This window comes from Hordeum vulgare, chromosome 6H (genome assembly GCF_904849725.1).
Source record: "Hordeum vulgare subsp. vulgare chromosome 6H, MorexV3_pseudomolecules_assembly, whole genome shotgun sequence".
Taxonomy (NCBI): domain Eukaryota; kingdom Viridiplantae; phylum Streptophyta; class Magnoliopsida; order Poales; family Poaceae; genus Hordeum; species Hordeum vulgare.
Genome location: NC_058523.1, coordinates 14,408,246 through 14,428,440, shown reverse-complemented (window position 1 = coordinate 14,428,440; position 20,195 = coordinate 14,408,246). Strand labels below are relative to the sequence as shown.

Genomic DNA, 20,195 nt, shown 5'->3' with positions numbered 1-20,195 from the left:
ATGGGGATTAGAGGAAAATAGTCGAGAGGAAAAGAAGGCGGGCAAGAGATTTGGTTTTCCACGGGGGAGAGAGACATATAAATGTAATAATTTCCATCGTGGGGAGAGAAAAAAGGAAGAGATGGTAGAATACTTTTCATAATGGGATTAGAATATGTTTTCTTTTGCATCTATTTTTTTTTCTTCGTTAGCTAATTACACCGTTATAACTCGGTCCTATTAGATAAACGGCTTTTAATTTCTGATTAACGTGGTAATTACTTGGGAATTTCTAATTAGTATAAGTATAAATATATATTACAATATGTTTCTTCACACTTTGTAAATTCGCTGCTAGCTATTTCTGCACCCCTTAATCGACCAGAACAACGAATATCTATCCCCTTCAACCTCTTTTGGATAACGGTGCAAGACTTAGGCAGGTACACTCCGACTGATATGCCTAATCGTGTATCCTCTTCAATCTGTTACGCAATCCCGGATCCGCTAACACCAGCGTTTCCGATCCACCTGCGTCAACAGGCTCAACAGAAGAGCAACACAGACTTATGACAGGCCTTGGACCCCCTCCCTCCAAAAGACTAGCCTATTAGAAGGGGACATCCTCACCTTTATTGTCGTGTTATGTCTCCTCCCACAATCGATATGGGACTAAACCCAACAATCTCCTCCTCACACATCGGTCATCATGGGCCCGCTAATACCAGCGTCTCCAGCCCACCAACCATGACCGACCACCCGTGAGTCTACCGAGATATATTCCGGGCACCTGGGCTATGATATCAATTGTTACGCAATTCCGGATCCGCTAACACCAGCGTTTTCGACCCACCTGCGTCAACAGGTCCAACCGAAGAGCAACACCGACTTATGACAGGCCTTGGACCCTCTCCTCCCAAAAGACTAGCCTATTAGGAGGGGACACCCTCACCCTTATAAGTCGTGTTATGTCTCCTCCCACAACCGATGTGAGACTAAACCCAACACAATCTGTCCATTGTGTGAATTTGTGCGCATGAACAACATGTTCCCCGTGCACCACAGAAATTGTTCAGGCTGAATGAAATTGATTACTTGCTTGCACAAAATATGAATTTAGCAAATTTGAATCCATAGCTTCATTAGAGGTGGTAAACAATGATATGTTGAGGTCGATATGTCATTTTTGCAAATTTGCTTCGTCATAACTAATCATGTACTGAAATGTCCCCCATTTGTAAGTAGCTGCATACAGCTCACTTTTCATGGCAGGATCTTTACCGGTCCTTTTGTAGGTGAATAGGAACATCAGCATCCCAGCTCATGAATCCTACTTACCTAACATGCGGAAAAGAAATGCGTAGCCTCATATTCTGCATTGTCTTACACATTATAAGATTATTTGATGTATTTCATTTAATATGTCAAGTGTAAATTAACATTGTTTATGTTTTGAGCAGGAAACTCATGGTGGGTCCACTCCATGGAATGGTCTGGTCAGAAAGACTTTGCCAAAACTGCTGAATCATCGTTTTTAGTAGACCATGCCCAAGTTGGAGTCTTGAGGAGCCACGGGGCACTCAGCTTCCTCAAGGTTTGCGATCAAGCACTTTTTTCACGTCTCCATCAGAAATATGTGACCATGTTTAGTCCTCAGGTTAGCTCTCCTCGTCTCCATAATCTCGTGGTCTTCAAAACCGAGCCTCTTTAAGACATACCTTCTTGCATGCCAGGAGATGAACTAATCGAATTGTATAAAACAAAAATTACACGTTGAAGCAAAGAAACCGAAGTCATGCTTAATTATGAAAAAACACTTGTCATCGTTGCGTACCGTACAAACAACGAAGGTCTCATCAAGCTTGATGGTGAAGAAATTGCCGTCTCGCAGGTGAGGCATGTCGCACAAACCCCGATCGTCGCCGCAGAGTTCACACAACCGATCGTCGTTAGACATTTCCCGTGTTCATGATTCAAAAATTCGGGATGACCATTATTAAAATAAGACATATTGAGCGCCTGAAAATTGTTGGAGCGGAAATGAATAACATTCCGGGAAAACATAGGCACTAGGAGGTGTTCCCTTCAATAAAATACATACGCACATGTCCGAATTGACCTAATTCAATATCGGTTGACTTTTGGTCTGTTGAGACTTTCCTTAAATAACTCTCATATCTCATGGTGTGTTTATGCAATTGCTAATCAATTTATAATGAACTCAAATATAATATCACTAATACATTATCTCGAATAATCCAGTTAATTCATCATCGAATATTATCACTAATATATCTCGAATGTTATCATATAATATCACTAATATAGATCAAATATTATCGAATGATCTAGTTGACTCGAGGTTCCTAGGCCGCGGGCGATGGACACCCAAAGAGAAGGAACCATCACATATCATAACTCGGGTGAGATCCCTGAAGAACCTGCCAGGTATTGGAGTACCTTGCGTCCAATACAACCATGTAGCGACGGACGTGTTCGTCCTCCTCCCTGACATGGTGACGTACCACCTCTACGGGGGGCCGCTCTCTCCGCATCGATAGTGGCCCATGCGACCACCACTAAAGAAGCTCCGGGTCAACGAGGAGACCCGATTCGTCACCAAGTTGCGTGGCCAAGGTAGCACCTCCCACTACCAGCCTGACGGTGCACATTCCCGGACATGGGACCTCTGAAGGATGTCGACGACAAGGATGCGAGCCGGGCATCATCGACATCGAGAACAAATTCCTATAAGGACATTTTCATATTGTTTAATGTTTTACTTTCTGGTTATCTTCTTAGGAATACGTGAACATTTTTTTCTCATAAAAATATTATATAAAACATGTACAAATTAATACGGCATGCCAAATTAATACTATTTTTCATTTGGATAACAAGCATCTCATTTGAATTTGGGCTTCAAAACCATTTTTCTGACTCATTTTTGACTCAGTTTTGCTGTTTTAGAAATGCTTAATTTCTGAATCTCATTATTGACTCGTTTTTCTTATTAACTATCTAATTTCACAAAAAAATTCAGAAACAATGTCCTAGAAAGAACCCTAGCAAGCATCCCTAGCAATGTCCTAGCAAGAACCCTAGCAATCCACCGAAACCCTAGCAAGCAAATGGGCGGAGGAGGCGTCGGGATATCTCACCAGAGAAGGAGACGGCCGACGCACGGAGGAGTCGGCCGGAGGAGAAGCAGAGACCGGGGTCGGCGTAGAGGTCGGGATCGGGGCCGGGGTCGAGGTCGTCGGGGCAGCAGAGTGGGTCGGGGTCGGGGTCGCCGGGCAGCAGAGAGTCGCCGGGGGAAGCACAGGGTCATCACTGCTAGGAAAAGGCTTGCTAATGGCGCACCTATTTTGGCTACTAATGGCGCACTATAGGTGCGCCACTAGCATCATGCCATTAGATTTTTTTACTAATGGCGCACCACAAGTGCGCCATTAGTATCTGGTATACTAATGGCACACCAGGCAGTGCGCCATTAGTATTGCTCATGGTGCGCCATTAGTATCTGGTATACTAATGGCGCACCAAGTAGTGCGCCATTAGTATAGATCCTGGTGCGTCATTAGTATAGATCCTGGTGCGCCATTAGTATGCCTCCCAGGGCCATATTTACCCATATGCTCTGGCTTACTAATGGCGCACTAGTTGACGATGCGCCACTAGTGTGCTTTTGAAGTGCGCCACTAGTGTGCTGAGTGATGTGCCACTAGTATGAATATTAGGTATTTATTTTATTTTTTCTGATATTTGCACAGATTACAAAATATATTATTGCACAGAATATAGATAGCACAACATATAAACAACAGATTTATCGAATACAATAGAAGATTAGTCTCCGAATTTAAAATACCGAACAAAGTTAGAACATTACAAGTCTCGAGACCGCGAGTAGCGAGTTTGTATTCACATTACAAGTCGATATCGACCATCTAAACTACCATCACATAGAAGAGAGCTGCGGTCATCACGATGAGCATAATCGCAATGAAACTGGTCTTCATCCGGTTCCTCCAACGCTCCCTCCTCTCTCCCGCTAGATAGCGCGCGTATCTAACTTCCGCCTCCGCCCTTGTGGTGTACCCTTTGTAACTGTTACCGCTGAATCGGTGAACCTGTCTCCGACACTCCTCCCAGTCGTCGTAGACTCCGGGAACCTTACCCTTGTACACGACATACGACGGCATCTCTATGCACTAGCCAAACAAAACGTTAGTAGCAATTCACAGAGACATACAAGTTCATCAAAGTTTAATATTACAACTATAACAGCATGATTCATGGTCCTACTAATAAATAGCATCGATTACATATAAGTTGAACGACTGTCCAAACCAAAGAGACATACAAGTTCATTGAAGTTTAATATTGCAACATGAATTAGTAGCGATTCACGGGAACGTGGATGAAGCCGCCGTCTTTCGTGATGGTCATGAAATTGCGGTCGTTGTCAGCCTGCATTTGTAGCATTGTATCTATCTCACTATTGGACAACGGAGATCTGAGGTAGAACTGCCCCGAGGTACGAAGGACATCTTGATGGATGATTTCCGCAAACTCTGACTGGATGCGAAAGAATTCTTGTCTGATGTCCGCATCCTGGATTGCCGACAAGCGTGCGGCCTAATCTTTGAGATTATTTGGTAGCCGAAGGTGATTACTGTCCCGTATGATCGCCCGCATGTGATGGAGGGCGTAGTAGGTATCCTTCTGACTGCCAGGCGGCTGCTTGACGCAGGCGAACGTCGTATTGTGGGTGAACACGTGCTTGCCGTGCCTGAGACTTGTCCTCCTGAAGGTGTCTCTAGATATGGCGTAGCCGAGAAGAGCTTCATCAAGAACTTTCTTGATATTTGTGTAGTCTTTTTTTGACTGACGGTCCGAGTCGAAATACGTGGCCGTGGAATATTTCAGGCTTAAGAGGATGAGTGTGCAACGTGTGTCACTGCACAAAACACGGAATGTTAGAAAAAAAAGACGATCAAAATCTAAGAAATCATATGTTACGGGGCGATGAGGGGATAACTTACCAGGGAAAGTAAGGCACGAGGAAGTTATCCTTTTCTGAGTTTGCCCAAATGACGCCTTCGAGGTATGAACTCGCGACTTGCCGGTCCCCAGTGCTGCCCAAGATCTTGGCACGCATATAGAAGGGGTCGACTATCACTAGGTCCGGGGTCTTGTCTCTAATGATCCGCATCTTCATACTCAGCGAAAATAGCCGAACGAAGGTGTAGTGCAGCGGATGAAGGTTAAACATAGCGAAGATGTCAGCAAACCGCAGGACGATCATACCCCCGATGGCGCTATCGACAAAGCCCTTGCCCTCTGGCACCTTGGCCACGAAAACCGGGTATGCCACATTATTCTCGGAGAGACGCCGCTTCTCCAAAGAAAGAACACTGTCATGCAGACTCCGCATAGCACCGGTTTCAGCATTGAGCAGATTAGTCGGTAGCATCGGCCTACCCCCCACATGCACCCTCCTCGAGATAACCTTAGGTGAAGGTGGCCCGTCCAGAGCACGGATCGTACTCAGTGCCGGCTGGCTCGCACCCTTGTTAGTCTTTCTTTTCCGTCCCTTCTTCTGCTGATGTAATGGGATCGAGTTCATCTGCTCAGAGACCACCTTCTTGAGTGTGTTGGGGCTGATAATATTTCGCACCTCGGCTATCCGAGGCTCGGTGAAGGCGGCAGCTGGAGGCGTCTCCTCAAAACTAAACGGCAGACAACGCTTGTTGCAATTGGGTTTCTCCGCGGTACCAGCTAGATCGCGGTCGTCTTTTGCAGGGTTGGGTTCTTGAGAAGGAGGCCCCAAGAATTCCTCACCATACCCATGTTCGGCAAAGTACTTATCGACCTTGGTAAATGTACCATCGTCGTCATCGTCGTCGTCCGGATCCTGTGCCATACTCATGTCCGGATCTTGTGCCATATGCATGTCCGGTAGCGTTGCGGCCGTCTTGCCATGGCTTGGCGCCGGCACGACTGGCGGTGTTGTCTGTGGGGTGGTGTCCTCCGCCCCCAAACGAATCTGGCTCTTCGGCCAAAGCAAGGGCCAGCTTAAGCAGGCGCTGAGGGTCATCACATCATCTTTGTCGGCCCCAACGGGGTGGAACGGAGGTAACAAGTCGTCGCAGCCTGGCAGCACCCGAACCAGTTGAACCCTATACGTGGTGGGTGGCATCGGTTTACCGTGGAACATGGGGTTGCCCGGTTGAACGATTCTGCCCTTGGCGACATCGATCAACTCGCCGCCCATGAAGTGCAGGAGAGTGCGTGGAACGTCGGCGCCGGCGCCCTTCGAAAACATGTAGGGCGTCAGGGGATGCCCAGTCAAAGGCAAGGAGATGAAGTCATCGGCCGAGAGAGGCTTAGTTACCGTGATGGCGTCGAGCTCGGCTAATGTCGAGGCACCGCCAACGGCGGGCGTGCAAGTGACGGAGGGTCCGCTTGCTGCCGAGGTGCCGCCTGCGCCGGAGACACCAATGGCGCCGTCGCCGGAGACACCAATGGCGTCGCCTGCGCGTTGTGCGAGTTGCTGGCCGTGAAGCTGGGAATCGGGGGCGACCCCTGTTGGCCGCCCACAATCCACGCCTGCAGCCCCTCAATCAAGGTAGGCACAATGGCGGTGATCACCCCTCCCACTTGGTGTTGCACTAGCTCTTGGACCATCTCCGGAATCCGCGCCACTTTTGCCTTGAGTTCTTCAACCTCGCGCGACTGGCTTTCCAAGTTGGTATTTCTCTCCTTTCGCCCACCAGCGTTATAGTATGACGACCATTTCATGGACAAGCCTTTGCCGGCCACACGACCAGCCGACGACGGCTTACTGGACTTATCCTTGTTTTTCATTTTGTTAAACGCCCTATTTAAATTGGTGTCCCAATGGGAGCTCTGAGACGACCCCGCGCTACTTCTTTCAGTGTCCTGCGGAAGGAATGAACCATTTAGAAATTTGGCTTCATTAATTAGAATGCAACCATATGGAGCTAATTACGTGGGGTGTATTCCTTACCAGAACATGCTCAAGCGCCCTGGTCTTCGCATCCGTGGTAAGCTCCTTTGTTACTGGGTCCACCTTGTACCGGGCCCTGACATAGTTCCTGGTCTGCTTGTCACCGTATTTCTTGAAGCGGGGTGGTAGGCCTTGCTCGGCACGCTCCGCGTCCTCCTTGTCCCATATAGGTTCCGCCACTCTGTAACCGCCGGGACCGAGTTGGTGGACCCCTAAGTTCAACTCCCGCATTTCTTTCCCCCATTGACTTGATTCCGCGGTTGCCTTGCTCTCGCACTTGATCTTGAACTCCTTGTAGTCATCTTCGCTGATCGAAGGATTTTTCGCCTTGATCTTCTCATAACTATCACCTTTGTCAATCATTCTCTTCACCACGCTTCTCCAAGTAGACAGGACCTTGCTCATCTTCGTGAGGTTGGCACTGTTCACTTTATTCCTTGAGAGGCGTGTGTTTGCAACGTCACCAGGGAACTTGTATTGTTCGTGCAGCTTCGTGAAGAGGAGGTTGCGCAAACTCCCTCGGTCCTTATGCCTTAGGTTCTCGGTGTTGATCGAGACAGTGCTCCGGAGAATGCACCCGAGCTGAACTGCGTACCCCTTGACTATTTCTTTGGGCACCGTTGGATACCCGTCGGAGTTCACTTCAGTAAATTCCTTCTTTACGGTGCTGAGCACGTTCGGGCGCCGGTCCTTCCGTTGCCTCTTCGATTGGCTGCCATCTGTGCGTGCGCTGCCATCATCAGTGGTGGCATCCTCGGCGGCACCATCAGTGGTGTCATCCCTGACGCCACTAGGGGTTGTGTACTCGGGATCGGTGTCTTCCGCGGCGTCCTCATAGCGGTGAGGTTCTTCCTCCATCTCCTGGGACAGCTCCCAGAATGGCTTGCCCGAACCGCCGGCCTCATCGTTGTGGGCCATGTTTCTCTCTAAATAGGAAAAAAGTTTGGTCAAAAAGTTGGTTATTCTCAAGGAACAAGATCATGGTCTCATCATTTAGGGTTTGTCGACACCGAGGCATCCTAAAAGCTATGCTTTTATCATTTAGGGTTTGTCGACGCCGAGGCACCCTAAAAGCCTAAGCTTTCATCATTTAGTTTTTTATCGACACCGAGGCACCCTAAAAGCCAAGGTTTTATAATTTAGGGTTTGTCGACGCTGAGGCACCCTAAATGCTAAGTTAAGTTTTCATCATTTAGGGTTTATCAATGCCGAGGCACCCTAGGTTGACTGATATATATGGGTATCTTCTAATAATATACCCTATCAAGAAAAGGGAAGGAGAATTCTAAGTTGGGCCTAATCACTTGGCTCTGTTGCCACCTATGGTTTAATGCAGCAAGAATAAAGGGGCAGTTGATCCTACTTAATTAAGTACTAAGATACCCGGCCCATGCATTAGTCGCAAGTACCCCATATGTCCTATTTTTAGCAAAGTCATGCTAAAATTCACGGAAAATTTCAGCATGACCTTTGCTGAAAATAGGACATATGGAGTACCCGAATTTGCCGGAACGGAAGTTAATCGACGTTTCGGCAAACTCAAGGGCCTCTCGGGGTACCTGCAAAATTATCACGACACGATGGTCGGAAACAAAACCCAGCAAACTAGCACCACAATGTGCCTCTACTTTCATATGGATGAAAAGGACACAGACCATATGGTCCTCTTATTTGGTGTGTTGTTTCTCCAGTTTTCAGTTCTGTTCCATTTCATGTTTAGTATCCTTTGGTTAGTCCCCTGTCATACTAATATAATGAATCTTTTATACTACCTTGAAGGCTAGTGCACTGGTCTTGTTTCTGAATCTGCCTAAGGTTAGTGCACTGAACGTCATTGGCTCCTGCACATAGAGCCCTACAGTACTATTAGTCTGGACCATTGCATTTGTTGTATATCTACCAAAGTCGTTTAATATTCATTGGTGCATTGGTCAGTGGTGGTGGTGGGTCACTTCTTTCTAGTATTGATATTACATGTACTTGCTTGTTACATTTCTACCGAGATGATCATTCAGCTAGCAAACTTTATACCAGGAGCAGTATCTAGCAAACTTGGCAAAGCAAGGCCTGCTAATTTGTAACTTATGTCATCCAATCTTCAAAAAACCCCATTTTCCTGTCCTGAACTAGTAAAAGTAAGATTATGACTTCATTTTCCTTACTATAAACTGTAACGTACTTGACATATTTTTCATCAATTTCGAATATAGCCTTAGGACAGTATGGTGCATCAGATATTATGTGTTAACTAAACTTATAGCCATTCAAATCAGCCCTCTATACAAGTCCTTCCAGACCTATATATTTGTATCATTTCAGAACCAAAAAGGAAAAGTTATGTAATAGAATGTAGTAAGTGATGCCATTTTCCTATGTTTTTAGCAAGCATCTTCCTATTTAACAGTACATAGCAGCTGTTGCATCATGTATGGCTGACGAGCGATGGCTACTGGAGTACCTAGCAAACACAACTTACTACAAATTCTACAGCATTCAGAAATATGATGTTGACAGTTCTTTCTTTATCAACCCAGTATATATAGTTGCAACCATAAATTACTGCTACAATCAAATCAGCAGACTAAAATTCAGATGGACAGAAAACATTGTAGACAAAAACATTCGACGACACATAACGGAAACAGAGATTGCCAACAGTTCATGTTGATTTTTTTCTTAAGGAAAAGGTAAAGCACCTGCCCTGTTCTGCAATAAACTGAGAGATGGACTCCACCTATTGCTGTCGTTCTCTTGTAGATGAAGGCTGGTTGACAACTCAGCTATAAGTATCACCAAGCAAGCCGATGAGCTTGACAAATAACTGAAGCGTGCGAGAAAATTTGAGAAAGTTATGACGCAAAACAAATAGATATCCTTACAGCTCCATCCGCACATGCTACTGCCTTGAGAAGAGCAGCAAACATATAAATATGAAACAACGAATTCAGGGAAGCAGCTGTGACAGGTCGACCAAGTGTGACGTTATGCAAACTGGATGATTGGTGCCGAGGTGGAAACTATTTAATTTATCACTAAGGCGCGTCGTATCAGCCAGACAAATGAATGAGGCTTGCCATATCAGCCAGACAAATAAATAGCCCATAGGAGGGGAAATTAAAACGTTTCTGTGCGTAAGCATGATAGATCCTGATCGAATGGGAGGCTGAGGGTAGGCTCACCGGTGGTTAGGTTACAGGCGTCGCTGAAGAAGTCAAGCGCAGTGACGCAGTCGGTGTGTCCCCTGAGGGTGTTGAGGTCGAGGTGGTGGTGCTTCTTGGCCCCCTCCTGGAAGAAAACACACAATTCAGCTGAGACCACACTCACCGCACATTCCAATATTTATATGGAACTATGAATGTCTACATTTCAACAGAAAGTGCAGGAATGGATGAACTATGAAGATTATGTTCTCCTAGGATACACTCCAAATCGAATCTATTGGACTGTAATCGGAGACACCACTGACTGATCCCTGTGTGTGAGAGCGAGATCGGTAGTAGCTAGCACGTGTGCGGAATCATGGATCCCATCCCAGTGTGCAGTATACGTGCGAGCGAGATGGGGGTGGAGACAAGATGAGATGGGGGTGGACCTTGTCGGCGGCGGAGGCGTGGTGGTGCTCGGGCCGTCCCTTCTTGTTCTGGGTGGCGGGGTGGACCTGCTTGGGCAGGTCCGGGGCGGCGGCGACGGCGGAGGGGGGCACGTGCGCGATGTCGGCGCGCTTGCGGCGCAGGTAGCCGGCGAGGAAGACGAAGGCGACGGCCCCGTCGAGCAGCACCGAGAGGATCGGCTATTTACTGGTGCTGCGCTGCAGGGGCGGAGGAAGGGGCGCCGCCGGTGGAGAGGACTAGGACGGCGTGGGTCTTCCAGGGGGACTTGAGGTGGCGGCCGAGGACGGTGAGGTCGGGGAGGTGGTGGCCCTCCGCGGCAGCGGAGCTAGGGTTCGGGGAGGCGGCGGGCGCTGCTGGGCGGTGGGAAGGGGGTATGGGGAGGCCGCGGGAGAAGAGAGGAGGGCGCGAGGGCAGCCGGCTTAGGAATGGCGCACCCCGAGCGGTGCGCCATTAGAATGTTTTTTTTATATAGTAATGGCACATGTATATGAGGTGCGCCTTCTCTACGTTGTTAATCTCAGAAGTAGTAGCGCAGTGGTGCGTGGGTTTTGCCCGCTAGCAGGAGGTGGCGGGTTCGAATCCTCTTCCCCCCTCCTTTTATTTTTTTCTATGCATTGTTTTCTTGTGCTGGTTGCACCTTGGTTTGAGAAGTTGATGTTGTGGTGTGCATCACACCATGAGGGTGATTTATCTTCTCTCACAACAACATCTAGTGCCTAGTATTTTTTTTATGTTTGCAAGTAGATGTCTACGAATAGGAGTTGAATCTTGTGAATAGGTGTTCTAGTGGTAAGTATGCCGACGGCGGCGGCGGTGGAGCGGGGGAGGGTGCGGGGGGTGCTCGGCGGCGAGGGGGATCTTGCGAGGGGTGATAGCGATCGAGATGGAGGGGATCGAGATCGAGTGTCCTCATGAATATTCAATATTTTTTCATATTGAATATGAAAAAATATCATCAAATTTGAAAATGTCGAAATACAATCGAGAAATGAAGGCTACAATTTAAATACAATCGATCTTAGCTAGCTATTTGTTCACAATCTTCTTGCCCTTATTTTTCGTAAATGGAGTTCTTCTCTTGAACAGACGTCCTTTAGGTAGGGTGGTCCTGTTTCTTCTTGTGGTGTATGCTGGTACTTCATCATCGTCGTCATGTTCCATCTTCGGGTCGCCGTACTTGTCGAAGTCTTGCTCATTGGCGACTCCATCCATTCCGATGATCTTCCTTTTGCCTCTCCTCACGACAACATGACTGGGCTTTGGCGGGTCGGTAATGAAGAAGCATTGGTCCACTTGGGAAGCCAGTACCCATGGCTCATTTTTCGCTGTGACGTTTGCGCCTGCGGTCTCGGATTTGGCTTCGGGTATAACCATGGTGGTGAAATACCGGTCTTCTTTTATGATGCTCTTGGCCCATCTAACACGGAACATCGAGACCTTCTCTCCAGCGTAGCTCAGCTCCCATATCTCCTCGATCCTTCCGTAGTATCTATCCTTGTCGTTACCGGTGTAGGATTCCATCGTTACCCCGGAGTTCTGATAACCATCGCTCTTCATGTCCTTTCCCTCGGTGTAGAATGTGTAGCCGTTGATATCGTACGCCTCATACGTCATCAGGTTGTGCTCGGCGCCCTGTGACAAGGCGAATATGAGTTGTTCTTCTGCGGAAGAATCCTCATGTAAAGGGTACGACAGAAGCTTCTGCTTGAACCAACGCGTAAACATGAGTTGTGCTCTTTGATTATATCTTCGTCCGTCCTCTGTTGGCCTCGGTCATTGTACGTCTTCTCAATAAAGGTTTTGTTCTCTACGACCCAAGGATCGACCACGTCTATGTGTTGTAGTGCGACTAGGTTTGCTCTTTCAAAGTCGGCGAGTCGACCCTCGAAGTCGACATGCATTTCACGGCGACCCTTACGGTGACCCCATCCTGCGAGCCTGCCGAGGTGCCTGTTGACGGGTAGACCAACGGGGTTCTCGATGCCTAGATAATTCATGCAGTAGGAGATGCACTCTTCGGTCAGAAAGCCCCTGGCTATGCTTCCCTCTGGACGTGACATGTTGCGAACGTATCCTTTGATGACACCATTCATCCTTTCGAACGACATCATGTTGTGCAGGAATGTCGGCCCGAGTTGGATGATATCCTCCACGATATGGACCAGCAGATGCACCATAACGTCGAAGAATGCGGGCGGGAAGTACATCTCAAGCTCGCATAGTATTACCACGATCTCTTCCTGTAGCCTTCTGAGTTGCCTCACGCCAACCTACTTCCGAGAGATGACGTCGAAAAAGTTGCATAGGCCAAATAGCGTTTCACGGACGTGCGCATCCATGATCCCATGGATTGCAACTCGAAGTATCTACGTCATCAGCACGTGACAGTCGTGAGACTTCATCCCGCTAAACTTCTGCTTCGCTGAGTCTAGGTATCTGCTTATCTTCCCCGCGTAACCGTAAGGAAGTTTTACTCCTACGAGGCAAGTGAAAAACTGATCGATCTCCTCTTGACTTAGAGTGAAGCATGCGGGAGGGAAGTCATTTCCGGTCTTCTTGGACTTTTTGCCTTTGCGACGACTTTCCGTGTCCTGCTTCGCCTCATCATCATCATCATCATCATTATTAGCGTGAAGCTCCTCCCTGATGCCCATTGATTTCAAGTCTGTCCTTGCTTTCGATCCATCTTTGGTTCTCTCTGGCATGTTGAGCAGGGTACCAAGCAGACTCTCGCACACGTTCTTCGTGATATGCATGACATCAAGGCTGTGAGGCACACGGAGGATCTTCCAGTACGGCAAGTCCCAGAAAACAGACCTCGTTTTCCATACCTTCAGCAGCGGCTCTGGCGCCTTTCGCTTCTTTCCCGGCTCTGGCGCCTTTCCCGGCGGTGGGCACTCTTTCCAATTTTTCAACATCTTGTATATTTCCTCGCCGCTCCTCATAAGGGGGCGTCTTCGGGGTTCAGTTTCACCATCGAACAGATCCTTGCGTTTTCTCCATGAGTCATCGTCGCGAAGCCACCTTCGATGTCCCATGAACACTGTTTTTGAAGACCCGGGATCTCTATCTAGTTGGCGATACATTGTGTCATCCATGCACCTGACGCATCCAGAAAATCCGTGGACCACCTGCCCCGCGACATATCCGTAACCGAGATAGTCGTGCACCGTCGTGAGCAGTGCGACTCTCATAGGGAAGTATTCTTTCTCTGCGGCGTCCCACGTATTGGCTGGCGTTTTCCACAGCGCGTCTAGCTCCTCTATCAGCAGCCCCAGATATAGATTGATGTCGTTCCCTGGTTGTTTCGGCCCTTCAATTAGCATACTCATGTGAATGTACTTCCTCTTCATGCACAACCAGGGGGGAAGGTTGTACATCCACATAAACACAGGCCAGGTGCTATGTGTGCTTCTCTGGCTGCCAAATGGATTGACTCCATCGGTGCTCGCGCCCAGCACGATGTTCCTTGGATCGTCCCCAAATTCTGGGTATTCGTAGTTCAACGCTTGCCACTGGCTCGCATCCTTAGGGTGACTCAACATCTTGTCTTTTTTATTTATCTCCGGATCATTTCCGTCATCTTCTCGCTTTTTCTCCTCCCTATCCGCGTGCCAACGCAGGAGCTTTGCTACCTTAGGGTCCGTGAAATACCGTTGCAGACGAGGAGTGATCGAAAAGTACCACACCACTTTTCGAGGAGCTTTCTTCCTCTTCTTGTATCGACTGACGCCGCACACCGGACATATGGTAGACTCCGCGTGCTCGTCCCGATAAATGATGCAATTGTTCATGCACACATGGTATTTCACGTGCGGTAAATCCAGAGGACACACGATTTTCTTCGCCTCCTCGAAACTGGTCGGGCACTTGTTCCCCTTGGGAAGACGTTCGTGCCAAAATGACATGTTCTCGTCGAAGCATGCGTCGGTCATTTTGTGTTTTACCTTCATCTCCAGAGCCATGAGCGTTACTTTCAGGCGGGTATCCTCGGGCCTGCATCCTTCATACAATGGAGTAACCGCGTCTATCTCCAGTTGATCCATCTTGGCTTTCTCTCGGGCGGCAGCTCTTGCGTTATCCGTCTGCTTGAGAAGCAGCTCTTGAATATGAGGGTCCTGCACCCAGGCCATCGATGGTCCATCGTCGTCTGCTCCGGCATCTTAATCTTCATGATCATGCCCTTCGTCTGCTCCGGCATCTTCCTCATCATCATGTCCGGCATCTTCTACATGATGACGGTGTCCTGGAGATTCTTCGTCTTCTCGCCCGCCCTCGCCGCGGTTGTCTTGCTCATGCCCTTCCTCATTTCTTTCCCGGCCCCCATGGACGACTTCATAATCATCTTCATCACCTTGCCACCGAAAGCCATCCATGAAACCACGTAAGAGCAGGTGGTCCCGCACCTTTACGGAATCCGGGTCCATAAGGCTCTTCAGCTTGCATCTTCGACATGGACATCTTATCTCCGTCTCGTTCTTTTGAAGCATCTCGGCCTTCGCGGAGCTCAAAAACCTATTCACGATGCCTTCGGTCATCGTGCGGACCATGGTCGCCTGCGGAGTAGAGCAAAACGATATTTTAGAACCAAAATTTTTTTTGGCATGACTTTGCCTAAAAATAGGACAAAAAAGAATGCATAGTGCCAAATTCTTGCTGAAACGGAAATGAATCAACATTCCGGGAAAATATTGGCAACTATCGCATTTCAAATACCGGTACCTACAAACACAAACATATATGCAACACCAAAAACATATGCAACACCACAAACATACGTAGATCTAGCTAGGCCATAAAAAGTGCATGTGCACGTTGTTGGAGGGAGAAAAAAGTAGATCTACAACATAAAAGCTTTCCCCTTACTTACCTATAAAAAAAGGTAATTTAACCACTTAATTTGGGTGAATCTATGATGCAAATGAGGTGAGGAGGAGGAGGCACCCGAGACAAGCTTGGAGGAGGAGGTGCAGAGAATGAAAGTGGGGAAAGTGAGTGTAGTAGGTGGTTGTCCAAAATATCTAGCTGATCCCAGGTTACTAATGGCGCACCACCTACATATGCGCCATTAGTAACCCTGGTTACTAATGGCGCACCATTAGTAGTTCTGCAAAAAAAAAAAATTAGTGGCGCACCACCAACAGATGCGCCATTAGTAACACTGGTTACTAATGGCGCACTAGCTGTGGTGCGCCATTAGTAGTTTGCAAAAAAAAAACCAATTTTTTTAATATATTAGTGGAGCACTACCAACAGATGCGCCATTAGTAATCCTGGTTACTAATGGTGCTCCAGCTGCTGGTGCGCCATTAGTAGTTTTGCAAATAAAAAAATATATAGTAGTGACGCACCGAGTGTGTGGTGCGCCATTAGTGTCCATCACACTAATGGCACGCCTGCACATGGTGCGCCACTACTATATAGTAGTGACGCACTGCTTGTGTGGTGCGCCATTAGTATCTATATCATCTATAGCCCTTTTCCTAGTAGTGCATGCGGGGTCGCAATGGGAGGACTGGCGGCGGTGCAAGGGAGGGAGTGAGGAGGGAGAGAGGGAGAGAGTGAGGATAGTGTGCGGGGAAGAGGGTAAGTCCACGAGGGCTCTAATTAGCAGTAGCGCTGGGCCGAGAAGGGCGCTACTGCTAAAATTCTTAGTAGTAGCACTGCATTTTGGGCAGCGCTAGTACTACAGCTAGCATTGGTGGACTTGTTGGGTCCCTCTTAGCAGTAGCGCTACTTATGTTTACAACGCTACTGCTAAGGCATCAGTAGTAGCGCTGTCCTAATCCGGCACTACTGCTTTCCAGCGATACAACTGATGTTTTGCTAATAAGCATTTCCATAGTAGTGGTTTGCAATGAACCAATCTGTCGATAGTAATCCAATCTAATAGTTCAGTGATCATTGCTGCATTAATTGATGATTCACTTGACAGATCTTCCTATGGTCATTTGAAGACAGGAATCAAGAAGCTTTTGCAGCTTCATGGGTTTTTTCCGTTGAAATTAGATGGCCATCAAAATAATGTTGCTCATAGTCTAGCTAATGTTGGAAGAACTGGAGATTGCACCGCTTGTTGGTTGCATCGTGTTCCAGACAGTGTCTTAAATCTTGTATTAGCTAACTGTAACGGTATTTCTGAGGAATAAATACCCACTTTTCATGCAAAAAAAAGGATAAAGGTAATTCTTTCTATATTTACAGAGCATATTTGTCCCGTAATTCTCACCCCATCGTGGTAGTGAATAGTAGCGATCTCAGCGGCTACAGAGATCGAAGCCATATCCGCTTCCTGGGAGCTCCTCCTACAGATTGCCCACACAGGCGAGCGGCGTCGAAATGCCGACAATACATGAGTGCAGCAAGGACTAGGCAACTATCACAGAAGAGTCGTGATTCATGACACCTTTGGTATAGAAGGCGGGCGGGCTTGTACAATGTGCTTTCTTGCCACGGTATGTGATCCATGAAAATCCGGTTGTGGAATTGTGGGCAAAATGAGAGAGAACGAGATAGATCATAGGGAACTTCTTGACGCCTCCCATGCTCAAGATAGGGTAACTAATAGGGCAAGAACACAAGAAGGAGATGTAACATGTTGTTTGGACGAGGGTGAGTTGTATGTGACCACAATACTTAGATTATGGCACGAGAAGAGGAAGTATATATGGCATCTAAGAAGCTAAGGATATATACCATGTCTCTCCACGGAGGGAGGTAGGTGGCCAAATGAATCTGCCATAAATAAATCACAAATAAAGATATATTGGATAATGTTGAGTGTTTTTTTTAGAAAAGGAGACATCGCCCAGGCCTCTGCATCGAGTAATGCATGCATCCTTTTAATCGAATAAGGTAAAAAGAGTCTGAACCGAGTACATCAATCTGCAAAAAACAAATGAAAGATACAAAACGCCATATGCGCCACAACCAGCTATGATAATGTTGAGTGGTGATACAGAAAAACTATCTTAGGGATTAATGTTGATAGAAAAATATGTCACCACTCAACAAAGTGGCCCTCACAGTTGCCATTGGTGTTTTCCAAGCGAGGTCAGAGTAGTGCAAGTGTTGTGACACTAACAAAAGGAAGTTGGTACTTTGATGCAGATGAAGAAGAAATCAGAATGGTCTCAAGAAAAATGAAGAATTACCCACAAAAATATGATGAAAGCCCCCATTAAGGATCAAACTCACGACTGCTCTCATGACCACCACGAATGTCAAAAGGTTACAACATCGACCAAAACACCCAAATGCAGCTACAAGGCAGGCATTAATTAAGGTGATTATTTCTACATTTATAGAGCAACTTTGTCCCTTGAATCTGACCCAATCATAGCAACATGTAGCAATGATCTCAGGAGCTTTAGAAATCGAAGCCATATCCGCCTCCAAGGAGCTCCTCCTGCCCATCGTCTATGTAGGCGAGTAGAGTAGGAATGCCGATGGTAGGGGTCAGGGAAGTACATGAGTGCGCCTAGGACCAGACAACTATCGCACAAGAGTCAATGATTCATGACAACTCAGATATTGATGGCGGGTGGGTGCGTACACCGTGCTTCTGTAGCACGACATGTTAACGGTGAGAATCCAATCGTTGAATGCAGTGGCGGATCTAGGATTTGAAGTAACCCGGGGCGGACTTTAATTTAAAGGAACCAAGAAATCAGATCCACGATACAATTATTAAATAAGACATTTAACAAAATATTTGACCAAGTAGAATGAAATCAGGCAAGACGATCAACAAAACTAATTGTTCAAAATAATTTAATTATCACTAGCTAGGCAGAAAAACAATAACATAACAGATTCTCCCATTTGAATAATTTGACAAGAAATCGAAGAATGATACAATGGAATGGTAGAAGCACTCCTTGGAACAAGACAAGACTACGAGTAGAATGAGAGTGGAAGTACTTGCTGATTACTGCCTTGTTGGCTGCTAATTGTAATTTTGAGCGGGGTGCGTTGTTATGGAGATGATGTCTTCCGAGATGGCGGCGCCATGAGCAGGAACGGGTGGACTTCATCCTTCCCCATCCAGCACCGCGGTGAGGCAGCGAGTCGGCATGTGTGGAGGCATGACTGATGACCTAATGAATTTTCTAGATCGATCGTCCATTGCAAACTGGTTGAGTGTCAAGGCTCAATTTTGTTTAGATACAATGGACTTAAGTTCACCTCGGTTGTACTGTCGATTTTTGTTACTTAGCTCATGGACCAACTCATAAAACGAAATGATATGTTCATCTTCCTGCTCGATCTTTCTAGAATTACAAGACGTACATATCTCAAAATAAGATCAGAGCATCGCTCTCACCCCCATGGTGGCCAATGTAGTACAAGGGTACTCCTAGGTTCCAAAATTTTATCGGAGGCGATTGCCCCTACACGACCCCACGCTGGACCCTCCCCTGGTTGAATGGTAGGAGATTCATGCAGGGGAAACTAAGGGAAGTCGTTCGTGAAAAAGAAAAATCGGCGAACACGTTTTACACCGTGGTCTTTCTAGAATTACAAGACGTACATACCTCAAAATAAGATCAGAGCATCGCTCTCACCCCCATGGTGGCCAATGTAGTACAAGGGTACTCCTAGGTTCCAAAATTTTATCGGGGGCGATTGCCCCTACACGACCCCACGCTGGACCCTCCCCTGGTTGAATGGTAGGAGATTCATGCAGAGGAAACTAAAGGAAGTCGTTCGTGAAAAAGAAAAATCGGCGAACACGTTTTACACCGTGATGTGATCGTCAACATCGACCAAAAAAGGAAAAGAAACTTGCTAGGTAGCCTACACGCTTGACGAATCGGGTGGTATAACTATAGGCTGTGGCATGCAACAGGAGAACCCTGTAGGCGGCCACAATGTTCAACTTCAACACACGAACAAATGGAGATTTACTTGGATACAGTAGAGATGAAGAAGAAAACAGAATGCTGACAAGAAAAAAGATGATAAGCCCCCGGTGAGGATCGAACTCACGACCTTTCCCTTACGAAGGGAACGCACTACCACTATGCTACGGAGGCTCTGGGTGCAAGCTGCAAAAATAGAGTTTTCTTCTCAATACCCAGAGCATACGCGCTCCGGTGAATATCACTGTCAAAAAGGTTACAGCATGTACTAAAAGCTCAGAATGCAGATCGTATATGAGAGTTAGAAGGCATAAAGGCGATTATTTTGCTACAAGTCACTACCCCACAATTTCCTACTCTATCCCTGAAACGAGTACCAACGGCCTCTGAAGGTACAGGAACCTAAGCCATATATCCGCTACAGATCGACCACGTAGACGACCAGCGTTGCAATGTAGATAATAACGGTTCTTGAAGCACATGGGCACGTCAAGGACAAGGGAACAACCACCAATAACTCGGTGCTGTGCCCAACTAGTACAGAGATGTTGGGTTGGCGTGCGTGACGATTTTGTCTACCTTGGTATGTCAGAAACGAGAATCCGGCCATGGATGAGATGAATCGTTGGGAGCTTCCTGACACCACCTATGCTTAGGAGAGAGTAGTTCACACAACCTAAGAGATGTAACATGTTGTTTAGGCGA

The 20,195-nt window shown here is 47.1% G+C and overlaps 1 non-coding gene across 1 annotated transcript; it reads right to left on the bottom strand.

Annotated features, from left to right (window-relative positions):
* Positions 1-19,592: 19,592 nt before the first annotated feature.
* Positions 19,593-19,664, bottom strand: TRNAT-CGU. Its single transcript has one exon. It is a non-coding gene; the product is annotated as a tRNA-Thr (tRNA).
* Positions 19,665-20,195: the final 531 nt, after the last annotated feature.